We start from the raw sequence: 26484 nt of genomic DNA, 5'->3' as shown, positions 1-26484 counted from the left end.
TAAAAACCCCATGCTGCATAGATAGATAGTTCTAGTTGTCTGATCAATGGGAAAAAAGCAAGCACTTAAGGTCTTCAGCTCCAATCTTTCACTCACTTCTTATTGCTGAAATTTCATGGTCATTTTTTTCTTGTTGGATGACTAAACAGGATGATGGTAGAGATGGTGAGCCATCTTGGGGGGCAGATGGATTGTTAGCTGGTGGATCAGTCATTTTTGTCTCTGCCATCTTGTGGTTTAGGGTTTTCTGGTGCCTACGTTGGTAGTTGCGGATATAGGGGTACCCATGTCAAGGTGGCTGCTGACCTTGGGTCTCCTTGATTGTCCTCATTTCCTTCATTGCCATCCTCTCTGGGCTGTCTTTGGGTGAGGAGGGGGCCCTGTGGAATAGTGGTCTTTAACTCCATACATATTCTGTTTCACTAGTTTGCCGTGTTCTTGTATCCTGGTTATCAAGCCCCTCTGTTCCTCCTCCCTGCAGGGGAGGGCTGGAACACTGGTGGTGCCCCTGGGGTCTCCACAGGTAGGAAGGTGAGATCTGTTGCCCCCCTGGTGGGGCTGTGGAGTAGGGCCTAGCCTTGGAGATCCCTGTAGGATTTTCTCCCCTACTCACCCTTCTGGTAATGCTACTGGGGTTGCATGGAAGGCTCTTGGGATGGGGGTAGTATCTACTGTACTTCCAGACTGCAGCAGATTTACTGCCCTGCCCTGAGCTCCACCATGGCCTGTGTTTTTTGCCACCTCCGCACCTTTTCTCCTCAACAATGTCAGACTCCACAGTCTCTGTCTCCCACACTGCCAAGGGACTTCCCAGGGTTCTTTATGGCAGTCCACTGTACAAATATATCTTCCCGGGTGTCATCCCTGTTGATGGAGCCGCACCCATTTCTTACTTTACAGTTTCCAAACTGCCCTTGCAAAGACTTTCTTGTATCTGAAGGCATTCACCACCCACCTGAGTCCTCTACTGCTGGAGCCACTGAGGGTGGGGGGTGGGGGATGGGTGTGGGCAAAGCTGAGGGTGGCTGTTGAGATTTGGCCTGGGTGATTGGGGCAGCTGCAGTTTTCCTGGGTGTGATGGTAACTAGGTCTCTGGTGGTGGTTGTGGGACTGTTCATCACTCTTTGGAGTCAGCTCTCTGTTCCCACTACCCATCTGCACTGTTACTCTTTTTGTTCCCCCAAAGACGATTGATTGGTCAACTGATTTTTCTTCGAAGTTTTAATTTAAATTCAAGTTAGTTAACATATAGTATAGCACTGGTTGCAGGAGTAGAATTAAGTGATTGATCACTTACTTACAACACCCAGTGCTCATCACAAGTGTCCTCCTTAATGCCCATTACCCTTTTAGCCCGTCTCCCCACCCTTCTCCCCTTCAGCAACACTCAGTTTGTTCTCTATAGTTAAGAGTCTCTTATGGTTTGCCTTCCTCTTTTTTTTAAAATTTTATTTTCCTTTCCCTTCCCCTATATTCATGTGTTTTGTTTCTTAAATTCCACAGATAAGTGAAATAATAGGGTATTTGTCTTTCTCTGACTTATTTTGCTTAGCATAAAGACTCTAGTTCCAGCCATGTTATTGCAAATGGAAAGATTTCATTCTTTCTGATGGCTGAGTAATATTCCATTGTTTATATACCACATCTTCTTTATCCATTTGTCAGTCAATGGACATTTGGGCTCTTTCCATACTCTGGCAATTGTTGATAGTGCTGCTATAAACATTGGGGTGCAGGTACCCCTTTGAATCAGTATTTTTATATCCTTTGGATAAATATCTAGTCGTACAATTGCTGAGTTGTAGGGTAGTTCTATTTTTAACTTTAAAAAATGTTTATTTTTGAGAGAGAGAGAGAGAGAGCGAGTATGCACTAGCAGGGAAGGGGCAGAGAAAGGGAGGGAGACACAGAACCCGAAGCAGGCTCCAGGCTTTCAGCTGTCAGCACAGAGCCAGACACCAGGCTCAAACCCACGAACTATGAGATCGTGACCTGAGCCAAAGTTGGATGCTTAACCAACTGAGCCACTCAGGTGCCCCTAGTTTTAACTTTTGAGGAACTTACACACTTATTTCCCAAGTATCTATGCCAGTTTGCATTCCCACCAACAGCGTAAGAGAGTTCCCCTTTCTGTGTATCCTCACCAACATCTGTTATTTCTTGAGGTGTTAGTTTTAGCTATTCTGACAGGTGTGAGTCGGTATCTCATTGTGGTTTTGATTTGTATTTCCCTGATGAGTGATGCTGAGTATTTTTTCATGTGTCGGTTGGCCATCTGGATGTCTTCTTTGGAGAAGTGTTTATTCATGTCTTTTGCCTATTTCTTCAATAGATTATTTGTATTTTGGATGTTGAGTTTGATAAATTCTTTATAGATTTTGGATACTAACCCTTTATCTGATATGTCGTTTGATATGTCTGATATGTCATTCCCGCATTCTGTCAGTTGCTATTTAGTTTTGCTGATTGTTTCCTTTGCTGTGCAGAAGCTTTTTATTTTGATGAGGTCCCAGTAGTTCATTTTTGCCCTTGTTTTCCTTGCCTCTGGAGACATATTGAGTAAGAAGTTGCTGTGGCCAAGATCAAAGAGGTTTTTGCCTGCTTTCTCCTCGAGGATTTTGATGGCTTCCTGTCTTACATTGAGGTGTTTCATCCATTTTGAGTTTATTTTTGTGTATGGTGTAAGAAAGCGGTCCAGGTTCATTTTTCTACATGTTGCTGTCCAGTTTTCCCAGCACCACTTGCTGAAGAGACTGTCTTTATTCCATTGGATATTCTTTCCTGCTTTGTCAGAGATTAGTTGGCCATATGTTGGTGGGTTCATTTCTGGGTTCTCTGTTCTGTTCCATTGATGTGTCTGTTTTTGTGCCAGTATCATACTGTCTTGATGATTACAGCTTTGTAATATAGCTTGAAGTCTGGGATTGTGATGCCTCCTGCTCTGCTTTTCTTTTTCAACATTACTTGGACTATTTGGGTTTTTTTTTTTTTTTTTGTGGTTCCATACGAATTTTAGGATTGTTTGTTCTAGCTCTATGAAAAATACTGGTGTTATTTTGATTAGGGATTGCATTGAATGTGTAGATTGCTTTGGGTAGTATTGCCATTTTAACAACGTTTGTTCTTCCAGTCCATGAGCATAGAATGTTCTCCCATTTCTTTGTGTCTCTTCACTTTTTTTCATAAGTGTTCTGTGGTTTTCAGAGTATAGGTCTTCTACCTCTTTGGTTAGATTTATTCCTAGGTATCTTATGATTTTTGGTGCAATTGCAAATGGGATTGATTCCTTGATTTCTCTTTCTGTTGCTTCATTATTGGTGCATAGGAATGCAACTGATTTCTGTATGTTGATTTTAGATACTGTGACTTTGATGAATTCATGTATTAGTTCAAGCAACATTTTTGGTGGCATCTTTCAGGTTTTCTATATTGAGTATCATTTTGTCTATGAAGAGTGAAAGTTTGACTTCTTCCTCCCATCTGCAGTGTTATTCTTAATGTGATGGGAAGACATTGGGTGATTAAAAAAAATCAAACCTTTTATTTGGAAATAATTGTAAATTTACATGAAGTTGTAAGCAACAATGCCAACAGCTCTTGCCTATCTATACTCAGTTTCCTTGCTTGTTTGGATTTTGCAATGTTGTAATGCAATATCACATCAGCATATTGACATTGATATAATCCACTGATCTTATTCTGATTTCTTCAGTTTTATTTGTACATGTGTGTGCATGCATGCACTTGTGAGCATATTTAGCCTGTGCAGTTTTATTATCTATGTAGAGTCACGTATCCATCACTGTGGTCAAGCTACAGAACAGTTCCATCACTACAAAGAGACTTTGTATGGCCCTTTCATGGGCACATCCAAGTCTCTGCCACCTCCATACCTAGCCCTAACCCCTGGCAACCACTAATCTGTTCTCCATTTTTATAATATTGTCATTTAAAAAATGTTATATGTATGAAATTTAAGGTATACAACCTTCTGGGATTTGCTTTTTTTCACAATCCGTATGTCAGTATGCATGTGTTATTTCTTCTCATTGCTGGGTAATACTACATGGTAGAGGATATACCACAGTTTCTTTAACTGTCACCCACCGAGTTGTTTCTGGTTTTGGCTATTCTGAATAAATAAAGCTGCTGCAGATACTTGTATATAGGTATATGTGTGAACCTAAGTTTTCATTTCTTTTGGACAAAGGCCTAAGAGAACAATTGCTGGGGCATATGGTAGTTGCGTGGGTTTTTTTTTTTAATGTTTTGTTTATTTTTAAGACAGAGACAGAGCATGAGTGGGGATAGGGAAGAGAGAGAGGGAGACAAAGAATCCAAAGCAGGCTCCAGGCTCTGAGGTATCAGCACAGAATCCAACAAGGGGCTTGAACCCACAAACTGCGAGATCATGACCTGAGCTGAAGTTGGACACTTAACCAACTGACCCACCCAGGTGCCTGGTGTGTTTAGTTTTAAAAGAAGCTGCCCACATATTTTCCAGAGCTATTGGGTCATTTTAAGTGGGGGATAATCTGATTTATTAGTATTTGTTTTTGTGAAGACCATTCTAGATGCTCTTTGGGACCTAGATTGTCAGGTTGCTAAATAGACCCCAGCTCCTCAGGTCAGGAGCACAAGGGTGATGGCTTGTGATAAGAAGACACTAATGGGGGTGAGGGGGAAGCACAGTGGGCATGTGAAACTTTTCTGAGCCTTCTCTGATTCTTTCCAGCCTCATTTGTAAAAGGATGAAATGAAACATCCACTTCCTGGGATGTTGATGGTTGTAGATTGAGTACACAGAGAGCTTGGCAACATACAAGAAGTATAGAAATGAGGAGCTATCATCTTTGAGTTTGGTTTCTATTTTATTTGATTTTTTTATTTTTAAAAATTTTAAAAAGATTTAATTTTTTTAAGTAATATCCACACCCAATGTGGAGCTTGACCTTACGACCCCGAGATCAAGAGTCACATACTCTACCAGCTGAGCCAACCAGATGCCGCTGGTTTCTATTTTAATATGTGCAGGGTCCTCATTGTCTTTTAAAAAAAATATGCTTCCTGAATTGCTCAGGGTTTCCTTCGTTGTTTTCTGACAAAATGTAAAAAAAAAGACCAAATCTGTGCCTTCTATTAACAGACGCCTACCTTTACAAAGCTCTCTGGATGAAGGATTAACTTTTCCCCCTCTTACTGTGCTTCTGACTGCCTGAGATATTTTCTCTGCTGCAGAACCTCGCCCCACCACCCTGGTTTTTTAAAAAAATACTTATGACGATAAAAGGATTCTGGGTTTTATGGAAAATGAAACAATAACTCCAGCTGGTTGGAGATGGTAATCTAGTTAGTCACACTGGGATGGAACGCAAACAAATGGAAAACTGAACCTGGAACTCGGCATGCGGGCTGACAGCCTCAAGGGCACAATCACTGTGAACTTGTCCAATTTCCTCTCATCTCTGGTGTCCAAGATGTAATCAGGAATGTAGGACACAGTATGTGGCGTGCATACAGTGTGCCACACTCTTAACATATTTCATCTTCTTTAATCCCCTGGATAATCCCATGGGGGATTCACTATCTCTCCTTTTTACTGCAAAGATAGAGCTCAGGGAGATTAAATAATTTGCTCAGCACTGCTTACAACACTAGTGGTTAGTAGAGTCAAGATTGAAATGAGTTCTGTGTACTGCTTTTGTTCTTTCTCTTTCCATGTGCAGGCTGGAAGAAGTGCATGTGGTAGCTGGTCTGAGGTACTCAAACCTCTTTCCTACTTTCTCTCCTCCTGTCACTCAGGACTCTTCCAGGCTTGGTGACTGAAAGCCAACTCTAAAACAGCTTCAGATAAGCAGGGAATTTATAGGTTGACAATTGAAAATATTAGCTTTAGGTATAGCTAGATCTAGGGGCTCAATCAATATCATCACAGGTGAGTTCTCTGCATCCTTAGATTCTGCTGTTCTGTTGGGTTTCATTTTCAGGCAGGCTGTCAACTCAGGATGGTTCCAAGATGTTGCTGACTCACTTTTTCACTTTCCAAGTCAATGGAGAAGGCCCCTTGTCCAACTGTCTTGCATAAGTTCTGAGACTGACTTTGGATTGATGTAGGTCTGTGCCATTCCTGAAATAGTCACCGTGGCCAAAAAATGGAACTCAATGGATGGGTGAGACCTGTGACCTAGGCCCACCTCTAGATCTAGGAGATGTATCAAAGCACATAAACACAAAGTGGGAGGATGTGAGTTTTTGAGAAAAATAGCAGGCTGCTATTAAAACGCACGTGGAAGATGGACATTGGGTATGGAAGAATAATGAAAAGCCGCTATGATACTCAATTAGTATTGTCCTACCAAAGCTTTTCCTTACTTTTTACCCTCTCTCCCCCTCTCCTTCTTCCCCTTCCTCCTTTTTTTCTTTCTATAATGTTTAATAAGTACATTCATAAAAAATATATTCTTAGATACTTCTTTGGATATTTCATGCTAGGTAATAAGGACTTATTATTCTTCTTTTATGGAGTAGGACATTGAGACCCAGAGGATGAAATGACCCTCTTTTCTGTATAAAAATTTGTCTGTGAAGAAAAAACAGTCAGAACTGGCAAGGTTCAGTGATATTTATATGTCTAAACAAGAGAGGGATAATCATTTGTGCCCATGAGAAATCAAGCTTGGGACCTTGACCTCATTCGCACTGAGCTACTAGCTCTTTGGAAATATAAGGCGGTGAGTGGTATGAGAGAATTAAAGCACATCCCAAATGTCTAATGTGTTACTAGACTGAGAAGGCCCAGGGGCAAATGTGGCTCATTCTATGACTACAATATGAGTTATATGTCGTTAGGAGCCCTCGGAGAGGATTTATAAAGAAACACACTCTGTATAGTTAGAAGCAAACCCTCTTCTTTATTCATTGTCGGCTGTTTTTTAATGTTGAGGGAATTGATGCTTAGTCTAAAGAAGCTGGAAATGTGTTTGAGGCATAGTAGAATGGAATCCGTGGTTCTTCTGGAAGCATGATAAATTGCAGACACCATTAGCCTAGCTCTCCTTGATCAAAAGGTGTGTCAAGTTGAGCTAAGGAAAATGAACCACCATTACCTAGTGTGATTATGAATTGGGGGTTTAACAGACTTTACTGAATCATCTGTGGCTTTAAGAGAGGTCTCTGTCTGAAGCCTGTGCTATCAAGAAATGTCAGAAGTTGAGTCACATAAAAATACCAGGAATATTAACTAATTTTTCTCTATTTTCTTTTATGGTCAATCTATTCAAAAGGAGGCAGTATACTCCTTGTGAACAATTACTCATTTAGGAGTATTTTGTAAGTATTGTGTACTTTGTGTCTGTCAGATACTTAGCTTAAAATGGACATATGTAGTCCTTGTCCTCTAGATTAAAATGGGTAAAATAATAATACAGGAATACAGGCAGACATTAGATGAAATCTTGACCTCTTAACTGCAAATGTTACCTGAGGTCGCTGATCTTGGTTTCCTTATAAATGGGTAAATATTACCTTAGAAATAAAGCTAAAGAGACCATTTCTGTAGAGTGTCTGTCATGTGGCAAAAATTAAGGTATCAGATATCTTATTACTTTTACTGTTCTCTACCACTCTGTCTTTACACCTTTCCTTCCTTCCTCCCTTCCTTCCTTCCTTCCTTCCTTCCTTCCTTCCTTCCTTCCTTCCTTCCTTCCAACTGATCAAGAGCTGAAAGCAAAACTTACTCTTTCTCCTATATTCTCCCTGGGCTGGGCCTCACTGGCTGAGTAGAGGCTGTGGGGTGGAGCATAGCCATGCCCATCTTAGAGGAAATAAATATTTTCCCTCAAAGGAAAATAATCAAATCTAGGGAGTATTAATGCATATACTTTTTCAATCCAGGAGAAATCTTTCCAATCATCTAGCCCAGATGTACATCAGAATCACCTTGAGGACCTTGTTAAGATACATGCAAAAACTCTGATGCAGTAAATCTTGGGCTTCCTATTTAAAAAATGTTCACCATGATAGTACATTCATATAGCAGATTCAGGGCTAAAAAGAAACAAGTTATTAAGCCATGAAAAGACATGGAGGAAACTTAAATGCATATTACCAAGTGAAAGAAACCAGTCTGAAAAGACTATATACTATATGGTTCCAATTACATTACATTCCAGAGAAGGCAAAACAATGGAGACAGTAAAAAGATCAGTGGTTGACAGGGGTGGGGGTGGGGAGGGATGAATAGGCAGAGCACAAAGGATTTGTAGGCAGTGAAACTATTTTATATGATATTATAATGGTGGATACATATCATTATACAGTGTCCAAACCCATAGAATGTGCAACACCAAGAGTGAACTCTGATATAGACTATGGACTTTAGTTGACAAAAATGTGTGATTGTTGGTTCATCATTGGTAACAAAGGTACTACACTAGTGTTGGATGTGAATGTGGGAGGAAGCTGCCTATGTGTGCCTGGAGGGGCAGGTGGGAAACTCTCTTTTTCCCTCAATATTGTGTGAGCCCAAAACTAGTCTAAACAGGAAAGTCTGTTAATTTTTTTAAAAAACGTCTATTTATTTTTGAGAGAGAGAATGTGCATAAACAGTAAAGGGACAGAGAGAGAGCGGGACAGAGGATCTGAAGCAGGCTCCTTGCTGACAGCAGAGAGCCTGATGAAAGGCTCGAACTTGCAAACCATGAGATCATGACCTGAGTTGAATTCGGATGCTTAACCCACTGAGCCACCCAGGTGCCCTATTAATTTTTAAAAAAATTTGTTTGCTTAATTATTTATTTAGGAGAGAGAGTGAGGGAGGGGCAGAGAGAGAGAGAGAGAGGGAGACAGAGAATCCGAAGCAGGCTCTGTGCTGTCAGCACACAGCTCCAAATGGGTCTCGAACTCACACACCATGAGATCATGACCTGAGCAGAAATGAAGAGGCAGATCCTTAACTGATTGAGCCACCTAGGTGCCCCTAAAGTCTGTTAACTTAAAAAAAATGTTTACCACATGATTATGATGCAGAGCATATATGACACCAGCTGACCTGATCCCATGCCATCTTTTCAGATGCAAATTTGAGAAACAGAAGAAGAGAGAAGGAATGCTGGGTGAGTTAAGGGCAGAGGCAGCAGTGGAACATAAGCTTCCTGGCTCTTCTGCCAGTGCTCTTTCCCCTCTTCCCCACCCTGTGCTGAAGGATCCTTGCAATGTCCCCCCAGTGGTGCTGTGCTGTGTTCTGGGTAAACAAAGAATATGGCTCAGCTTTATAACTGTCTAACTCTCTTGGGAGCTAGGGAAGGGGTGAAGCTGAGTCCTACCCCAGTAATCCTACCATTAATTGCTTCTGAAACCAGATTAATGGGAAAAAAATTCTGAGGTTGGGGAGACTATTCAGGTGACCTGGCAAAACTAAAAATTTTCCCTCCATTTTCTGAAGGGCAGTTAGCATATTATTTTACCTCATCATATATTATCAATTCCATCAACATATTCCACATGTTTTTTTTTTCTGTTCCGTTGAGTTGCTAGGAAGATGAAGGTGATTGATACCTCTTTTCAAAGCAGGGAGGGGCCCAGCATTTCTTGGACATAGACCATATATATGCTCAGGATCCCTTCAGACATGGTCTCACTGAATTACTGCACCACTCTTTCCACTGTGATTGCTTATCTACCTTATATGGGAAGATCCCAAGGGTCATTGAAATTAGTACCAGGGCACCTGGATGGCGGTTAAGAGTCTGATTTTGGCTCACTTGATGATATTGCGGTCCATGAGTTAGAACCCCATGTCAGGCTCTGTGCTAACAGCTCAGAGCATGGAGCCTAAGTCAGATTCTGTGTTTCCCTCTCTTTCTGCCCCTCCCCAGCTCATATTCTGTCTCTATTTCTCAAAAATAAATAAACATAAACAAACAAAAAAAGAAATTAGTGCCATTGCATTAGGTTGCAGATAGAGTAAGTAGGTAGCAAAACTCAGACTTGAACTCAATCTTTCTGACTCCAAAGCCCATGATCTTTTCTCTGAACCATGTTGCAAAAGGGGTTGTAAACACTGGAGGTCTTACTACAGCTCTTTGTTCTTGGGCTCTTGGAGATACATCCTCCAGAAGAGGAGAACTGACCTTGCCTCAGTGTAACTGAAAGGATGACACTGTGGTCCATGGGAAGTTCTTTATACTTCTCAAAATTCGTAACAAGAATAAGAAGTTTGCCTAGAGTCCATTTGGTAATTTATTTCAGGATGTCTGGCACAGGCAGCTCATGGGATGCATATCAAACAGGAAGTGAAGCCCTTGGACTGAATAAACAAACAGCTGAGGACAGAAGTGGTAGATCAGCTTCAGACAGGGCAGAGGTGACTTGGCATCAAACTAGCCAGCACAGCGCCTCACATTCCTGTTCATTTGGATGATTATTAAATGTATTGCTTTTTCATTTTGAGGTTTTTTTTTCCTTTTGGCACAGAAGAGGGATATTTATCTCATGATAGAATTTTAAAGCTGAGTGTCAGCTTTTGGGTCTGTAAATGCCACTCCAGTATTAACATCACAAAATACATTATATTTCAGTGTATATAGGAGCAAAGGGAAGCGTACTAGAGACTCAGAGTTGTGAATAAAGGACTTGGGAGCTATTTGCTCTCTAATATGATTCCCTAGTTCACTTTGTGCTTACGCTGGACCAGAAAGACATTGACACAAGGGGAGAAATAGCTCGTAATGGAGGGCTGTCAATTCACTGTGGAGAAACGATTAATATTGCACCATCAAAGAGAAATTCATAAATTAGGATTTGTCAAAAATGGAGTTTGGGCTCAGAAGGGCCAGTGTCTAAATTCCAGGTCTTCTATCCACCAGCTTTGTCAATCAAGGGACTTTTAGTTTCCCCAGATGTAAATATTGCAGCATCACGAGGATTCAGTGGGATAGGGAATGTAAAGTATTTGAGTGCTGGGCACTCAGATCGATGATGCTCAGAAAATTCTGGTTCCCTTTCTCCTCAGTTCCATTGCTCAGGGCTGATTCGTGTGGCTAACAAGGAAGGTGAGGAGGAGTTTGTTGTTTTATCTTTATATTTTTTTTCAGAGCACTTAATCGGCAGAAAGATCCATGGGAGGTACAATCCAGGGGAGGATAGATGGCATGTGTAGTCAGGTGGAGTGATCAAGAGCAGAGAAAGGAGAAACTAAATCCTTTAGGTGTGTGTTGTGAGGGGTGGGAAGTGGACACATAGGTGGAGGGTTGAGATGGAGAGGGCAAAGTGGAGCAGGTAAGGATAGAATGCAGGATCCTTTATAGGCTCTAATAGAATTGTCTTGAATGGGAATCAAAGAGCCACCCTGAGTCTGCGAACAAAAGGACCTGTCCTTCTCTATTACAGTTTGAGTTGTATTACTTGCAGATATTTGACCATATCCCTTAAAGGGTACTTAAATGTCCCTGCCCCATGTTCAAAGTTTCAGACTTGAACCCTCTCCAAATATTCTTAGGTTTACTTAATTCCACAGTATTGATTCCTTTATCCACCCCTCATTTTATGCCTTTCCCTTAAATAAGGCAACTGCTTTCTCTAGTTTGGCCATTGTTCCCCTTCCTGGATATGGTCTGATACCTACCCTTTGATCCCATCTACTTCTGCTGCCCTGCGTAAACCCTCAAATGAAGGAGCCCTGTCTTCTGGAACCAACCAAGCCTTGGTTCACTTGACTGTGATCCCTTGCTGAAATTAACTCAGCTCCCTGTAAAGGAGAATCTGAAAGACCTCGCCTTTACCAGCCAAAGAATCTTGATACGGTCGTTGAACTTTACAATCAAAACATACTTTACAGGCCTCAGCTTGTTTCCAGCAGTAATATGTTTGAAAAAGCGTATTAAATTACAAATTTGTTTTCCTCTCTTAATCCAAGTGTCAATGCAGAAGAGAAACAACCTAATGTAGAGAAATAAAATGAAATAATTAAAAAGTTGCAGAATGTGAACCGACTAAGATAAAACCAAGCAGGCACGTTGGAGATAATGGTTATCTGTTTGCAGTAAACACGAAGTGAGAATAATTCATGACTTGTGATAACATTCAACTGAAGGGAAGTAAATTAGATGTAGACAAGGCGGGAGAGGCTTAGAACACCTGCAGGGCCAGACCGCAGAAAGGGAGAGTGGGGGCAGGATCTTATCTTTATCAGGTAATTGAAACAATGCTTTATGTTAACAGTATGAGTTTAAAGTAGAAACTGGAGTCGGGAGGTACTGAGAAGGGGGAGGGACACTGCAGAGATCACTAGAATTCATTTGAGTTGGGGGACTAAAGAATCACAGAAGGCCTGCTATGTGTCGGATTGTTTTATGTGTATTATCTCATGTAACCTTTATGACAACCTTATAAAGTGTGATTAGCTGCCCCATTTCTTTTTTTTTTTTAAGTTTATTTATTTATTTTGGGAGAGAGAGAGAGAGAGAGAGAGAGAGAAAGAAAGAGAGAGAGAAGCACATGTGTGAGTGGGGGGAGGAGCAGAGAGAGAGGGAGAGAGAGAGTATTCCAGGCAAGTTCTGACCTGAACCCATGAACTGTGAGATCATGACCTGAGCTGACTGAGCCACCCAGGCACCCTGGCAGCCCCATTTCTAATGGGGAAATGGGGAGAATGAGTCCCAGATATACAAGCTGCCCAAGTCTTTGTAGCAAGTAAGTAATGGAGCTGAGATAAAAGCTGAGGTACGCCTGACTTCAAAGCTTTGTTCTCTCTAAATATGTTCTCATAACTGCTGAGTAATATTGTACTGTGGAGATCCAAAAGACTGTTACAAATTTTGGTTATGGCTGGGCCAGTACTCTTAAGTGTTTTTCTCTATTACTCATGTATACACACACAAACACTCCCTGCCTCTCTCTCTCTCTCTTTTTCTCTCCTCTTTCTCCTAGCCCCACATTGAGCTGCTAACTTTATATATCTATTTGGGTGTCCCACAAACAGGTCACTAAAACACAAGAAATCACTAAAACATCCTGCCTTGATTGTTACATTTTGCCTTCTCTGCCCATTTGCTTAAATCACAAATTTGAGGTTTCCCTTGATCCCTTGTTTTCTGTTAATCCCATGTTCGGTTAATCTCCAAGTCTTATCAGTTCTACCTCCAAAATATCTCAATTTTTCTTTTCACTCCTTCTATCCCAGTTTGGTTCAGGCTAACTTCCCCTCCTGCCAAGAACACTCCAGCACAATCTTCACTGGCCCGTCTTCCATCCCCCTCTCCTCCAATCCACTTTCCATATTGTAGGCATAGAGATACTGATAAAGTACAAATGTATACCAACCATCCATGCGTCTCCTTTCCTTTAGCGTACAGTTCAATGTATTTTGATGAGTATTTTTAATAGTCATTAAATGAGTATTTTTTAATAAATATTTTGCATGGGATATCACCTCTCTCCTACTTTCTACTCTATAAGTGAAAAGAAGTTGCCTCTTCTACAGTGTCATCATATTTCATACTGTTCTGCTTTTCTTTCTTTCTTTTTTTCTAGACTACCTAGCTTCCACATAAGTCCTAGAAGCCAGTATAGATATATATTCCTCTACAGATCCTTTCTTAACTGTCCAAAGATTCAGTTAGGAATACTTCGTATGGCCCTCATAACATTTACCCATCACAGCACTTATTACACTGCTTTTAACAGATATACCCCTGCCCCTAAATTGGAGGCTTCCTGGATGCAAAGACTGTATCTTATTTACCGATGCTGATTCTGGTACCTGAAACATGAAAGGTGCCTAACAAACATTTCTGATCAGGGGTTGTCACAGGTGGAAATGGCTGTGCAGATTTCTCAGGGAGCCCTCTTAGAATAGAGATTGGGCAGAAGGAGGGATTGGACCTTGGCACAGCCTCGTGGAAGCTTCAGCTATGCTATAGGGGGCTCTGAAGCTGGGATAATCCTTTAGGGGGATCTCTGGTTGGGGTCAGGGGCCTGGGTTTTTATACACCTGTGTTGTTCAATGATTGGGTGCAAGGGCTCTCTTCCACCAAGGCAACCAGTCTCCAAAGGGGGCTGATAGCTGAGGGCTGCCTGCCAGTAGCATGACCAGCAACTAGGGAAATACTCTTTCCTTTCTGAAGGGGATTTGAGTGGCACATCTACTGTCCTCACTTGGACCCACTAGTTCCAGGACTGACTTCAGTAAAGAATGTTGTAAAAGCTATAGAAACATCCCCTTGGGCAGCTCATGTGGAGTCATGCTTATGTGTTTACTGGTGAAAAAATAATGGAGGAAATGATCTCAGCTCTTTTAAAATTGGCTTTCCTCCTCATACTCTGTGCAAGTGCTAGAGGGGGATGTTCTTAACTAGACTTTCAGACTCACAAGACTTGAACAGGTAGCACCTGGTGCCAGTTTAATCAGGTGGATATTGGTCCAGAAGCATAAACAGCATCCAGCTGGGTGTCAGGCATTTATTTTCAGAGGGAATAATCCTCATAATAGTCCACTCTTTGACTCTTCCTGCCACCTGTACCCTTTGTCTTCTCCATGCTCCAGGAGAATTCGGGTGTGAGGGAACACAACTTCTATTAGACAGATGGAATAGCTGCCCTGACATAGAGGCCTCTCACCCCATAGGGACCAAGGTCTCTCTTAATAGGCTTATGCATAGCTGTCAGGCCTCCACAAAGGATATGCCCAGTTATGAATCTGTGTATTCAAGGAATCATAAAGTTATGGCTTCCCACCAGGTATTTATACTTTATTCACACTTCTCCAGGCCAGGTGAAATTTATGTATAATGGGCCATTTTTATCCATTGTATAAAAAATGTTGCCTGTAATACAGATGAGATTTCACCTTTATCAGATTTTTCAGGAGAAAGTAAGCAAGTTAACTTAAGATCAGATTTGTCTTTAGAGAATGAAAGGATTTGTTCATGCTTTTCCCTCCACAACCCTATCTGATGTTCATCACACCATAGGATGTAGTTATAATACCAGTTGATATGCATGTCAGAGTAGATAATCCTAGAAAGTTGTTTTCTGCCTAGTTTACCTCTTCTTTTCATGACTCTGAATATGAGAGAGATTTATTAATCTTTCTTATCCTGGGTGATAGTACAGTGCCTTGAACATTGTAGATTCTTGCTATGATCTGCGTTTGTGTCTTTCCAAAATTCAAATGGTGATGTCCCAATGCCTGATGTGTTAGTATTATGAGGTAGGGCCCTGGGAGGTGCTTAGGTCTTGAGAGTGGAGCCCTCTTCAATGGGATTAATGTTTTTATAGAAGAGACCCCCTCCCCCCAAGAGGGGTACCTGGGTGGCTCAGTCGGTTAAGCATCTGACTCTTGACCTTGGTTTAGGTCATGATCTCATGGTTGGTAAATTTGAGCCCCACATCAGGCTCTGCACTGACAGCTCAGAGCCTGCTTGGGATTCTGTCTCTCCCTCTATCTGCCCCTCCCCTGCTCACTCTCTCTCTTAATATAAACAAACAAACAAACAGACAAACAAAAAGAAGAGACCCATAGAGATTCCTCAGACCTCCTACCATGTGAGGACACAGCAAGAAGGCATAAGATATGAGCCAGGAAGAGGGCCCTTAACAAAATGTGGTCGTACTGGTGCCTTGATACTGGATTTCCCAGCTTCCAGAACTATGAGAAATGAATGTTTCTTATTTACAAACCACCCAGTCTGTGGTATCTTGTTATAGCAGCCTGAAAGGACCAAGACAGTACTCAACAGAAAAATTCGTTTAGCAAAAAAGAAAAAAAATTAAATTGAGAAAAATCAGAAGACTCCGTCATATTTCAACCTACAAAACATAACAATTGTAAATATTTTGGTATATTTCCTTCCAGTCTTTCTTATATGCACAGGCTCAACAATTTGTATATACTGATACTCTACTGTGATTTTTTTCATCCTTTTTATAGACAGACATTTAAAAAAGTAAGATTATTACATTATTAGGAAGTTGATTCTGCCTCAGCCCATCAACCTAAACATAAATACTCTGTTTGGAGAAGATCAGGTGATGGGATGTTCAACATTTATTTTATGTATACCACCTGCCAGACCATGTGTTAGGCACATGAGGACAGAGAAAAAAATACAGCTTAGTTCTTGCTCAAAGCACTTATGTGCCCTTCATGGGGAAGGAAGTTTCACATTCATCTTTTATGTCCCAGGAGGTGACTGTCTAATGTTGGCTTAGGCTTGTTTTGTTTAGTTGAGATGATGCTTTCAAAGCACCAGAAAAGGAAGTTAGGTCCACTTACGAAGTTTCACCAAGGAGCCAGTTTCTCAAAAATAAACAGACAAATAATCCCTGCAGATTAGCCAGTCTCTGTAAAATAATTTTAACACAATATCCAGCTGATCATTTGGGAGGCAAGCAAGTCAGCTGGTGGGGAGTGAATGTTAGCTACTTGGTTGTCATGGAAACTTTTCTTCCAGACCAGGAAAAAGGCAGTCATGGGGAAACATGCCATGTGGAAAAATAGCCCATTTCTCCATGATCTATTCTTTCTGTTGATCACAAGTCGGCATCCTACTGGGGCTGGGAGTAGAGAGAAATGCAGGCATCCTAGTCATACAGAAGAGAGAAACATTCCCCTTTGTGCAGAGAGAGACCCAGGAGACATGATTTGAACAAGAAGTGCACAGATAAAAGTTGGAAAGCCAAGGTCATAAATTTATTTTATTTTTATTCTTTTTTTCTTTTACTATTTTTCTTTTTAAAAATGATTCCTTGCAAGTTGTTAAAAGGCTTAGTATCAGTCACCCACAGATGCTGGGTGAGGAGGGCTGTTGATATGAAACCTTGACTAGCCTTTGCAATGCTGACTCAAGACACATCACAGCATGTCTTGCCCAGAAATGAAGTCTGTGTAACCTATTTAGCCCCATTGGAAAAAAACCATAGTTAAGTCGTGATGGTTAAGACTATCAGTTTTATGGTAAAGAGTCTTTCAAATGCACATAAGTACAAAAATTACTTTTAAAACTTGATCTGACTTGACTAATATATTGTTTATAAATGTTAATGATTCTTGACAATCTCTCTCCACATCTGCCCCCAATTAATCTGAATTTATCATAATCTTAATAAAGTAGTTTTTAAAAAGGGAGAGTTATACACCCCCAGCTACATATCCATCTTCAAAATGCATTATAGCTATTCATTTACATTTCTAATTCTCTTCTAAATTGTGAGCTCTTCGGGGTGCCTGGGTGGCTCAGTCGGTTGAGTGTCCGACTTTGGGTTGGGTCATGGTCTCACAGTTGGTGGGTTCGAGCCCCACGTTGGGCTCTGTGCTAACAAACGGCTCAGAGGCTGGAGCCTGCTTCGGATTCTGTGTATGTGTGTCTCTCTCCCCCTCCCCTGCTCATGCTCTGCCTCTCTCTGTCTCTGAAAAATAAATAAATGTAAAAAAAATAAATAAAAAAAATAAAAAAAATGTGAGCTCTTCAATGCTTTGGATGGTGCCTTGTTTATCTTTGTAAACTTACCATCAGCACAATGCTCAGTTCTTAAGTGTTTGATTCATTGAGGAACTTCTATGTACTAGTGTTTGGGATATATTGGTAAACAATGCTTGTTCAATGAATAATTGGATGAGTGGGTGGGTGGATGGATGGGTGGCTATATTCAGTATTTTCTTAGATTTCTATATTTTAGAGAGCTAAAGAATTATTTTGCAAGAACAAAATCCACCACATAATTATTTTCCTGGTCATGGCTTTTAGGCTGTAGAAAATAATTAAGATTGAACCTCAATGAAGACAACTTGATAAACCTTCTTCATAGGATGCTAAAGTCTTATTCTGATTCCTGTTTTTTTTTTTTTTTTGAAACAACAAAGATCTGAAAGGTCTAAAATCTCCACTTTATAGGATAAATAAGATCTACTGACCTACTCCTTATATATTGAGTCTTGAATAATTTTCCCAGCCTACATTTCTATTTGTATACAAAGACTAGTTTACCCACTACACAAAGAATTTATTTCTCTTGCTGACAGTCATGCGACAACAATTCAAAATATTTCCAGTGTCAGAGATTGCTTTCTTAAATATAGATGTATATTTAAATGTTTATTTCTTTTTGAGGCGGGGGAGAGGAGCAGAGAGAGAAGGAGACAGAGGATCCAAAGTGGACTCCATGCTGACAGCAGTGAGCCTGATGCAGGGCTCATACTCAGCAACCATGAGACTATGACGTGAGCAGAAGTCAGATGCTTAACTGACTGAGCCACCCAGGTGCCCCAGAGATTGCTTTCTTTGACTACAAGATTCCCCAGTTTCTTTTTCACTCTCTTCGTGTATACTGAACATGCTCATAATTTTCTCAGATCGTCAATCTTCTTTGCCTTTCTCTCATTTATCTATCTGCCTTTTCACACAACCTAAACCATTTCATCTTGACACCTCCTCATCCCTTTGTTTATTCATGATTCCTGCTCTGCCAAACCTTAGCCCTTTTATGATTTATTCAGTTCTTTTCCCAGGTTGAAAAACATTTCTTCGTTAATTCTTCCCAAAATACTTTCGAGTAGATTCCGTGTACTGGGAACTGGGCATTGGAGACAGAGTTTGCCATGATTTAAGCACTTCTGTCAAGATGTTCAGAGTCAAATACAGAGATCCTTAATCTAGGTAAATGAACTTCTTGAAAGTATATGCAAAATAGTGGATATGTGAACACCTACTTTTTTTCCTGGGTAGAAGGTCCCTATGTTTTGTAGAGTTTTCTAATGAATGATATAGACAAGGAAATAAACAATGAAATTTTAGTGTGGTAAGTGCTATTTATGATGGGGTTGAGAATAGTAAGCCAGTGAAGGATGCTTTGGTAGGATCAGAGAAGGTACATTCTTATAACTTTGCTGATTGAATTCACCAGAATTTACCTGCAAGCTAATAGCAGCTGGGATCTCAGTGACTCTCAGCAATTCTTCTATTTTCCAGCTGACGCTTGGTCACATTCCTCTGTTCCTGCTATCTTCTCAAACCACTGTTTTTTATTACTATTTTTTTTACTTCTTGCTTTACCTATTTTTTCGAAAGAGTTACTGCCAAGCTCAGGTAATTTCATTGAAAAATTAAAAGGACCTCCATTGCAGAATCTGAAATGTTCTTAAAATAGTAACTACTCGGAACTAACATTACCTGAAAGGCATGTTTGATAAGGATATCTAATTCTAAAGGGGGAAAATCTCCCAAATAAACAGGTAAACTTATGGGAAAAAAGAGGAAACGCCATTTATAAGAGAATATTTTGTATGTTTCAGTTGTTCTTTTATTGAATTTCTAGTTTTTTTTTTTTAAGTTTATTTAGTTTGGGGGCAAGAGACAGAAAGAGAGAACTAGTGGGGGAGGAGCAGAGAGAAAGGGGGACAGAGGATCCCAGGCGGGCTCTGCGCTGATAGCAGAGAGCCCAATGCGGAGCTCAAACTCAGGAACTGTGAAATCATGACCTGCACCGAAGTTGCATACTTAACCAACTGAGCCACCCAGACGACCCTTTACTTTCTTATTTTTAGGGCATCTTTAAGCTGCTGAAAATGGCTGTTTGTGGGTTAGGGAAGGAAGTCTTGGTATCTGGAAGCTAACAACTATATTACCTTATTTATTCTTCATACTTCTTAAAAGGTGCCTAGATTATGAGCCTTGTCCAAAGTCCTACAGCTAACCAGTTGTAAACAAAGGTTGGAACCTGGGCCTGCATGGTTCTATGTTCTCCACATCAAATTGCCTTCTTATTTTCCCCCAGCTTTATTGAGGTATAATTGACCATTAAAAATTGTATATATTTATGGGGACAACTTGGTAATTTATATATGTGTACATTGTGAAATAATCACAATCAAGCTAATTAACATATTCATCATTTCACAGTTTCCATCTTTGGTTTTTTTTGTATATGATGAGAGCACTGAAGATACACCCTTTTATCAAGATTCAAGTAAAGAGTACAGTATTGTTCATTATAGTCACCATGCTGTACATTAGACTCCAAGAATTTCTTCATCTTATAACTGAAAGTTGGTACACTTTGACCAACATCTCCCCATTTCTCCTTCACACCAGCCCCTGATAACCATCATTCTGCTCTCTACTTCTCTAACTTTGACTTTTTTGAAATGCTACATAGAAGTGAGATTATGCAGTATTGTCATTCTGAGTCTGGCTTATTTCACTTAGCATAATACCTCAACATGGACAACATCCATGTTGTCACAAATGGCAGATTTCCTTCATTTTAAAAGCTGAATGATATTTCATTGTATGTATATACTGCATCTTCTTTATCCATCTATCCACTGATGGACATTTAGGTTGTTTCCATATGTCGATTATTGTGAATAATGCTATAATGAACATAGGGATGCAGGTATCTTTTCAATATCCTGATTTCAGTGCCTTTGGATAAATACCCAGAAATGGGATGCTGGATCATATTGCCATTGTATTTTTTAAATTTGTGAAGAACTTCTATACTGTGTGAATTTAAGGAGCAGTCACTTCTTTTTTAAAAAAATTTTTAAATGTTTATTTTTTTTTTTGAGAGAGAGAGAGAGAGAGAGAGAGAGAGAGAGAGAGAGAGAGAGAGAGGCAGAGAAAGAGGAGACACAGAATCCAAAGTAGGCTCCAGGCTCTGAGCTGTCAGCACAGAGCCCCATGCCGGACTTGAACTCACAGGCTGCAAGATCATGACCTGAGCTGAAGTCGACCACCCAACCAATTGAGCCACCCAGGCGCCCCTAAGGAGCAGTCACTTCTTCTTGACTTAAAGGGGCTTCAGTAGGGAAAGACCTTCTCCTGTGGGTGGATGCAAGGGCGGCAGCTGGGGGAAGTGCCTTATCTCTGGCTCTGGGAGAGTAGCTTTATCACTGATGTCAGTGTTGGCAAAGACTGCTTGGTTCCTAGGTGACCAAGGCTGCGGGTGTCCAGGACTGTGGTAAGGGCTGCCTGGGTCCTTAGTGGTGAAGCCTTTTGGGGGTCTTGCACTCTTTATCCCCCTGGTGGGGAAGAGATGGGCTGGACTAGGAGATAGGGTAACACAGGTAAAACGTTTCCTGTGTTTTTTCACAGCCATTCTCCAGTTGTTACAGCCTCTTCATTGTACTTGAGTTCTCCCATAGCTATTTTCATTGGTAGGTAGTTATTTAATCATTGTTTTTGTTGGGGGACAAGCATTGAGACCTCCTAGAAGGCCATCTGCTGACGTCACTTTTCTTTTTTTTTTTTTAAATTTTTTTTCCAACCTTTATTTATTTTTGGGACAGAGAGAGACAGAGCATGAACGGGGGAGGGTCAGAGAGAGAGGGAGACACAGAATCGGAAACAGGCTCCAGGCTCTGAGCCATCAGCCCAGAGCCCGACGCGGGGCTCGAACTCCCAGACCGCGAGATCGTGACCTGGCTGAAGTCGGACGCCTAACCGACTGCGCCACCCAGGCGCCCCTGATGTCACTTTTCAAGCTGCCTTCTAAGACAACAGAGAAGCTACCCCTCCCTCTATTCAAAGCCAGAGTCAAAGGCTTATTTGCACAGGTTGTTAATTTAAGAATGTGATCCCAAGGAGCAGGTGTGAGAGATTGAGGTGGCAGAACAGGGAAAGATGGACTGTCAATACAAGGATGTGTAACCAACTTTGTCAGGGATACAGGACAGCTGGTTCTTTAGGACCTTTTGAAAATCTTAATAAGTATCTCAAAAGGTGCATCTCAGGTTGCTCCTGCATAAGTGTTGAGCAGAGCATCAGAGACACCCGGAGAAGGGTGAGAAGTGTGCTGTCAGGTTGCATCTGCACAAATCTATTTATTATGTTAGTGGTTGGAAAAAGAGTTGAGGGTGATAGGTTTTGAACCAGTGCTTAAGAGATGGTCAATATGGAGGGGATGGGGATTAAAGAGTACACTTCTCATGATGAAAAAAATAAAATGATAAAAAAAAAAAAAGGAAAGAGAGGTTTAGTGTGGAAGCAAAATGGATAGTGGTGACAGTGAAAAACTTCTCTACATTAGAGAAGTGAATAGAATTAGAATTCAGGGGTGCCTTTTGTGTGGGTCAAAGTGGGTCATTTTTATGAATGCACTGAGTCCCTGGGCAGTGCTGCGGTGTGTTGGAGTCAGCGAGTCTCTTGTCTCTAGAAGTTCATAGAGTCTGTGCAGGCACAGGGTTATATCCTCGAGGATATATCCTCAGGAAGCTCTGCAGTTCAGAAAACAGTGACACTCTGTGGCCTGAGTGACATCTGATTCTTTGGAGGGCCATTATGAAATCTTAGTCATTGGGGTCATTGCTTTTCCCCTATCTATAGCCTCCCCCCCCCCCCCAAATGGAATCTAATTGGCAAGTGAAATCTTTTGCAGAACTCTAATATGTTGAACTTAAAATGAAGTCCCCCTGCTTGAAGCAGGTAATTTCTTAGATATTTGAATGCTGGAGAATGGAGAGGAAAGGGTATGGGAATCCTTATCTTGTCTCTTTTGGATACCCCTGAGGTATTTTAAAAATCCACTAAGAGTCAATCGAGCAGTTAGAGAATTCTTGCCTTGGGGCAGCAGTTAAGGATTCTGATCTTTTACAATATTTAAAGCCAATTCCAAAAGATGAGCCCCGTAAAGGTAATGACATTGTTATAGTCACTTGTGTATTTCTAGAACTTCTTTTTTTAAAACATTAATTAATGTAGTTTTAGAGAGAGAGCTAGTAAGTGCAGGGGAGGGGCAGAGAGAGAATCCTAAGCAGGTTCTGAGATGTCAGTGCAGAACCCAGTGTGGGGCTCCATCCCACAAACCCTGAGATCATCATCTGAGCTGAAATCAAGAGTCAGACGCTCAGCTGAGCTACCCAGGTGCCCCTATATTTCTAGAACTTCTAAGAGTGCTAGGCACATGTTAGGTCTCAGTGTTTGTTTAGTGAATGAAGGTGCTGTGTTGCTATTTGTTTTTCAGTAAATTGGGAAAGGCTAGTTTTGAATTGTCTTAGTCCCTTTGTCACTATCACCATTTGTAAAATAGATGATTAGAAGGCCAGTCTGTTAGCCTCAAATCAAGCAGTATTAGCTGATTTTGGAGAATCAAACCCATAACATCAGTCTATGGAGAAGTATCCTTTAACTGAGAATTTTTTAACACAAACATGAAAACGACTGGGGATGAATGAAATCCATGAAACATGGAGTCTGAAAAAGAATTATTTATTGTGGGGGGAAATAATTTTGTGAGATTCTATGGAGAAAAATGAGACATATTAGTACAGACACAATGCTGGATTTTTTTTTGACTCATATATAAAGAAACATAAATAAGTGAAGCAGTAATACTCTGTACTAAAACCATGGTAAGGGACTGGAAGTTCCAGAAAGGTATCTATTTGAAAGCCTTCATTGGTCTTTTAACACTAAAAGTACTCCTATAGCCATCCAAAACCAGCATTTTTCTTATTAAATGAACACTTTCACATGTTGCCATGTAGGTAACATATCCTGTTGATGATGTTAGCAACATTATAGTTTGATGCATTGACAATGTTCAAATTACCACCAAACTTTTGGATTTCAGAGAGAACGATTTATCCGGGGAGGATGGTGAGTGGCATTCCTGGAAGCAATGCTAGTGATGGTGGATTTATTGTAACATAGCTTTGAGTTTGTTTTTCATATCCATAGAGGAAAATTACCTTTGTGTATTACAAAGGCAATGGAGATCAGTTTGTAATTGGAAATCCTTGCCACTGAACCAGGTTATATTGTACTAATTTTGGGGGGAAATTGTTTCTACAGTGGTATGTGTAACACTGGAATGGCTCATCATGCAGGATCTATCAACAGCATATCATAATCCTGATAAAGTCTCTTTTAGAATAAAACTTTTTCTCTCATTTTACATTATACTTAGGCCGTTTCTTAAAAATACAATTTATTTTTCAATTATAAAAGTAATACTTGCTTATTATAGACAAGTAAGGGAAAAGCATAATCCTAAACACCTAGGGACAATCACTGCTTTCATATTTCTAAAACTTTAATTTGTTCTGATTATACAAGTTAAACATGTTTAGAGAAGAAATTTAGAAAATTTAGGCATGCAAAAAATAAGGAAATGAAATCACTCACAATTCACCACTAAGAGATACCTACTTTTAACATGTTGGCCTCAGTACTTACCTAGATTATGTATTTGTATATACATATTTAAGATCTGCATTTTATTTTTAACTAAGGGAACTATACATATCATTATATATTTTTTGTCATTTAATACTTCATTTTCATATTTCTAGGCCTATAAAACTATTTTATAACACTAGTTTCATGGAGTCTATAGAAATCTATCATATGACAATTTATTTTACCGATATTATTTTATTTTTGAAAATATTTGTTTATTTTGAGAGAGAGAGAGAGAGAGAGAGAGAGAGAGAGAGGCTGGAGAAGGGGGTAGAGAGGGTGGGGCAGAGAGAGAGAGAGGGAGAGAGAGAATCCCAAGCAGGCTTTGTGCTGTCAGCTCAGAGCCCAACATGGGGCTTGATCTCATGAACCCTGAGATCATGACCTGAACCAAAATCAAGAGTTGGATGCTTAACTGACTGAGCCACTCAGTCACCACACCAATCTTTTATTACTAGAATTTTGAAATTTTTTTTTAACGTTTATTTATTTTTGAGACAGAGACCGAGCATGAATGGGGGAGGGCCAGAGAGAGGGAGACACAGAATCTGAAACAGGCTCCAGGCTCTGAGCCATCAGCCCAGAGCCCGACGCGGGGCTCAAACTCACGAACCGCGAGATCATGACCTGAGCCGAAGTCGGACGCTTAACCGACTGAGCCACCCAGGCGCCCCATTATTACTGGAATTTTGTATACAAACCTCTAAAAAATTTCTTCACTAAATCCTTACACCTAATCTTAGTTATAATTTTTGGATAACTTACTACAAGTAAAATTTTTGTGCAGGAAAGTAGAACAGTTTTCATTCCAACTGAGAGTATATGAATTGTCATGTTATACTGTATATCATCATGCTTGGGCATTATATATAATTACACAAATATTTGTATTGTCCTGATCAAAAAGGAGAACCTCACTGTGTTAACACAATTTGGTTAGAAGGAACAGATATTCATTTACATTACTTGGTGTAATGAAGATTTTGTGAGGAAGGTTGTGTTAACTGGACCTCATAAGATAATAGAAAAGCCAGGCACCAAGGAGCCTGATACTGAGTTGGATAGAGGATGGTTATTCAAATTGAAGTACAACTCTAGCTATCACTTCTTCTCATCTTCTGCTCTTAGTAAGAGAGTTAAATTTTTTTAACATTTTATTTTATTCTTAAAATTTAAAAACTCAGCTTTTATATGTAGTACAACATGTATAGTAGAAAAGACTGAGAGGAATTCAAACAATGTGACAGCAGAAAAGCAAATAACTCAGCTAAGGACCTGAATAGACATTTCTTAAAAGAAGACATACAAATGGCCAACAGGTATATAAAAAGGTGCTCAATGTCACTCATCATCAGGGAAATTCAAATCAAAATCACAGTGTGATACCACCCCACATTTGTTGGGACAGGTTTTACCAAAAAGAGAAAAGAAAGTGAGTGTTGGTGAGATGGGAAGAAAAGGGAAGCCTTGTGTGCTGTTGATGGAATGTACAGTGGTAATAGCTATAATGGAAACAGTATGGATGCTCTTCAAAAAATTAAAAATAGAACTACCATATGATCCAACAATCCCACTTCTGGGTATATATCCAGGGGAAAAAACATCTCTATCTTGAATAGATATCTGCATCTGCATGTTTATTGCAGCATTATTTATAGTAGCCAAGATATGGAAACAACCTAAGTGTCCATCAAAAGATGAATGGATAAAGAAAATGTGGTGGCCTGTATATAATTCTGTCAATTGTGAGAACTTGGATGATCCTGGAGGACATTATGCTAAATTAAATCAGCCACACACAGTGAGAAAAGTACTATATGATCTCACTTATGTATGTGGAATCTAAAAAAGTCAAACTTACAAAAGCAGAGTTGAATGGTGGTTACCAGGAAATGGGGTGGGTTGAGGAAGTGTGGAGATGGGTACAAACTTTCAGTTATAAGATGAATACATCTGGAGATCTAATGTATAGCATGGTGATGATAGTTAATATTGCTATATTGCAATATTAACAGTGCAAATGCACTGTATTGCATTTTTACAAATTGAAGGTTTATACAAGCAAGTCTATAAGCCCGGTTTTTTCCAACAGAGTTTGCTCACTTTGTGTCTCTGTGTGACATCTTGGTAATTCTTGCAACATTTCAAGCTTTTTCATTACTATTGTTACATTTGTTATGGTGATCTATGATCAGTGATCTCGAATATTATTATTATAATTGTATTGAGGCACCATGAATTATGTCCATGGTAAGGTGGCAGACTTAATCCATAATTGTTGTTGTGTGTTCTGACCGCTCCACCAAAC

General features: G+C 40.2%; 1 long non-coding RNA gene across 1 annotated transcript; it reads left to right on the top strand.

Annotated features, from left to right (window-relative positions):
* LOC125152660 (uncharacterized) lies at positions 1-24524 on the top strand. Its single transcript, XR_007147263.1, has 4 exons — positions 1-165; positions 1413-1421; positions 12493-12497; positions 24514-24524. It is a non-coding gene; the product is annotated as an uncharacterized LOC125152660 (long non-coding RNA).
* Positions 24525-26484: the final 1960 nt, after the last annotated feature.

Source organism: Prionailurus viverrinus, chromosome E2 (assembly GCF_022837055.1).
Source record: "Prionailurus viverrinus isolate Anna chromosome E2, UM_Priviv_1.0, whole genome shotgun sequence".
NCBI classification, from domain to species: domain Eukaryota; kingdom Metazoa; phylum Chordata; class Mammalia; order Carnivora; family Felidae; genus Prionailurus; species Prionailurus viverrinus.
This window is presented reverse-complemented; position numbering and strand designations above follow the sequence as displayed.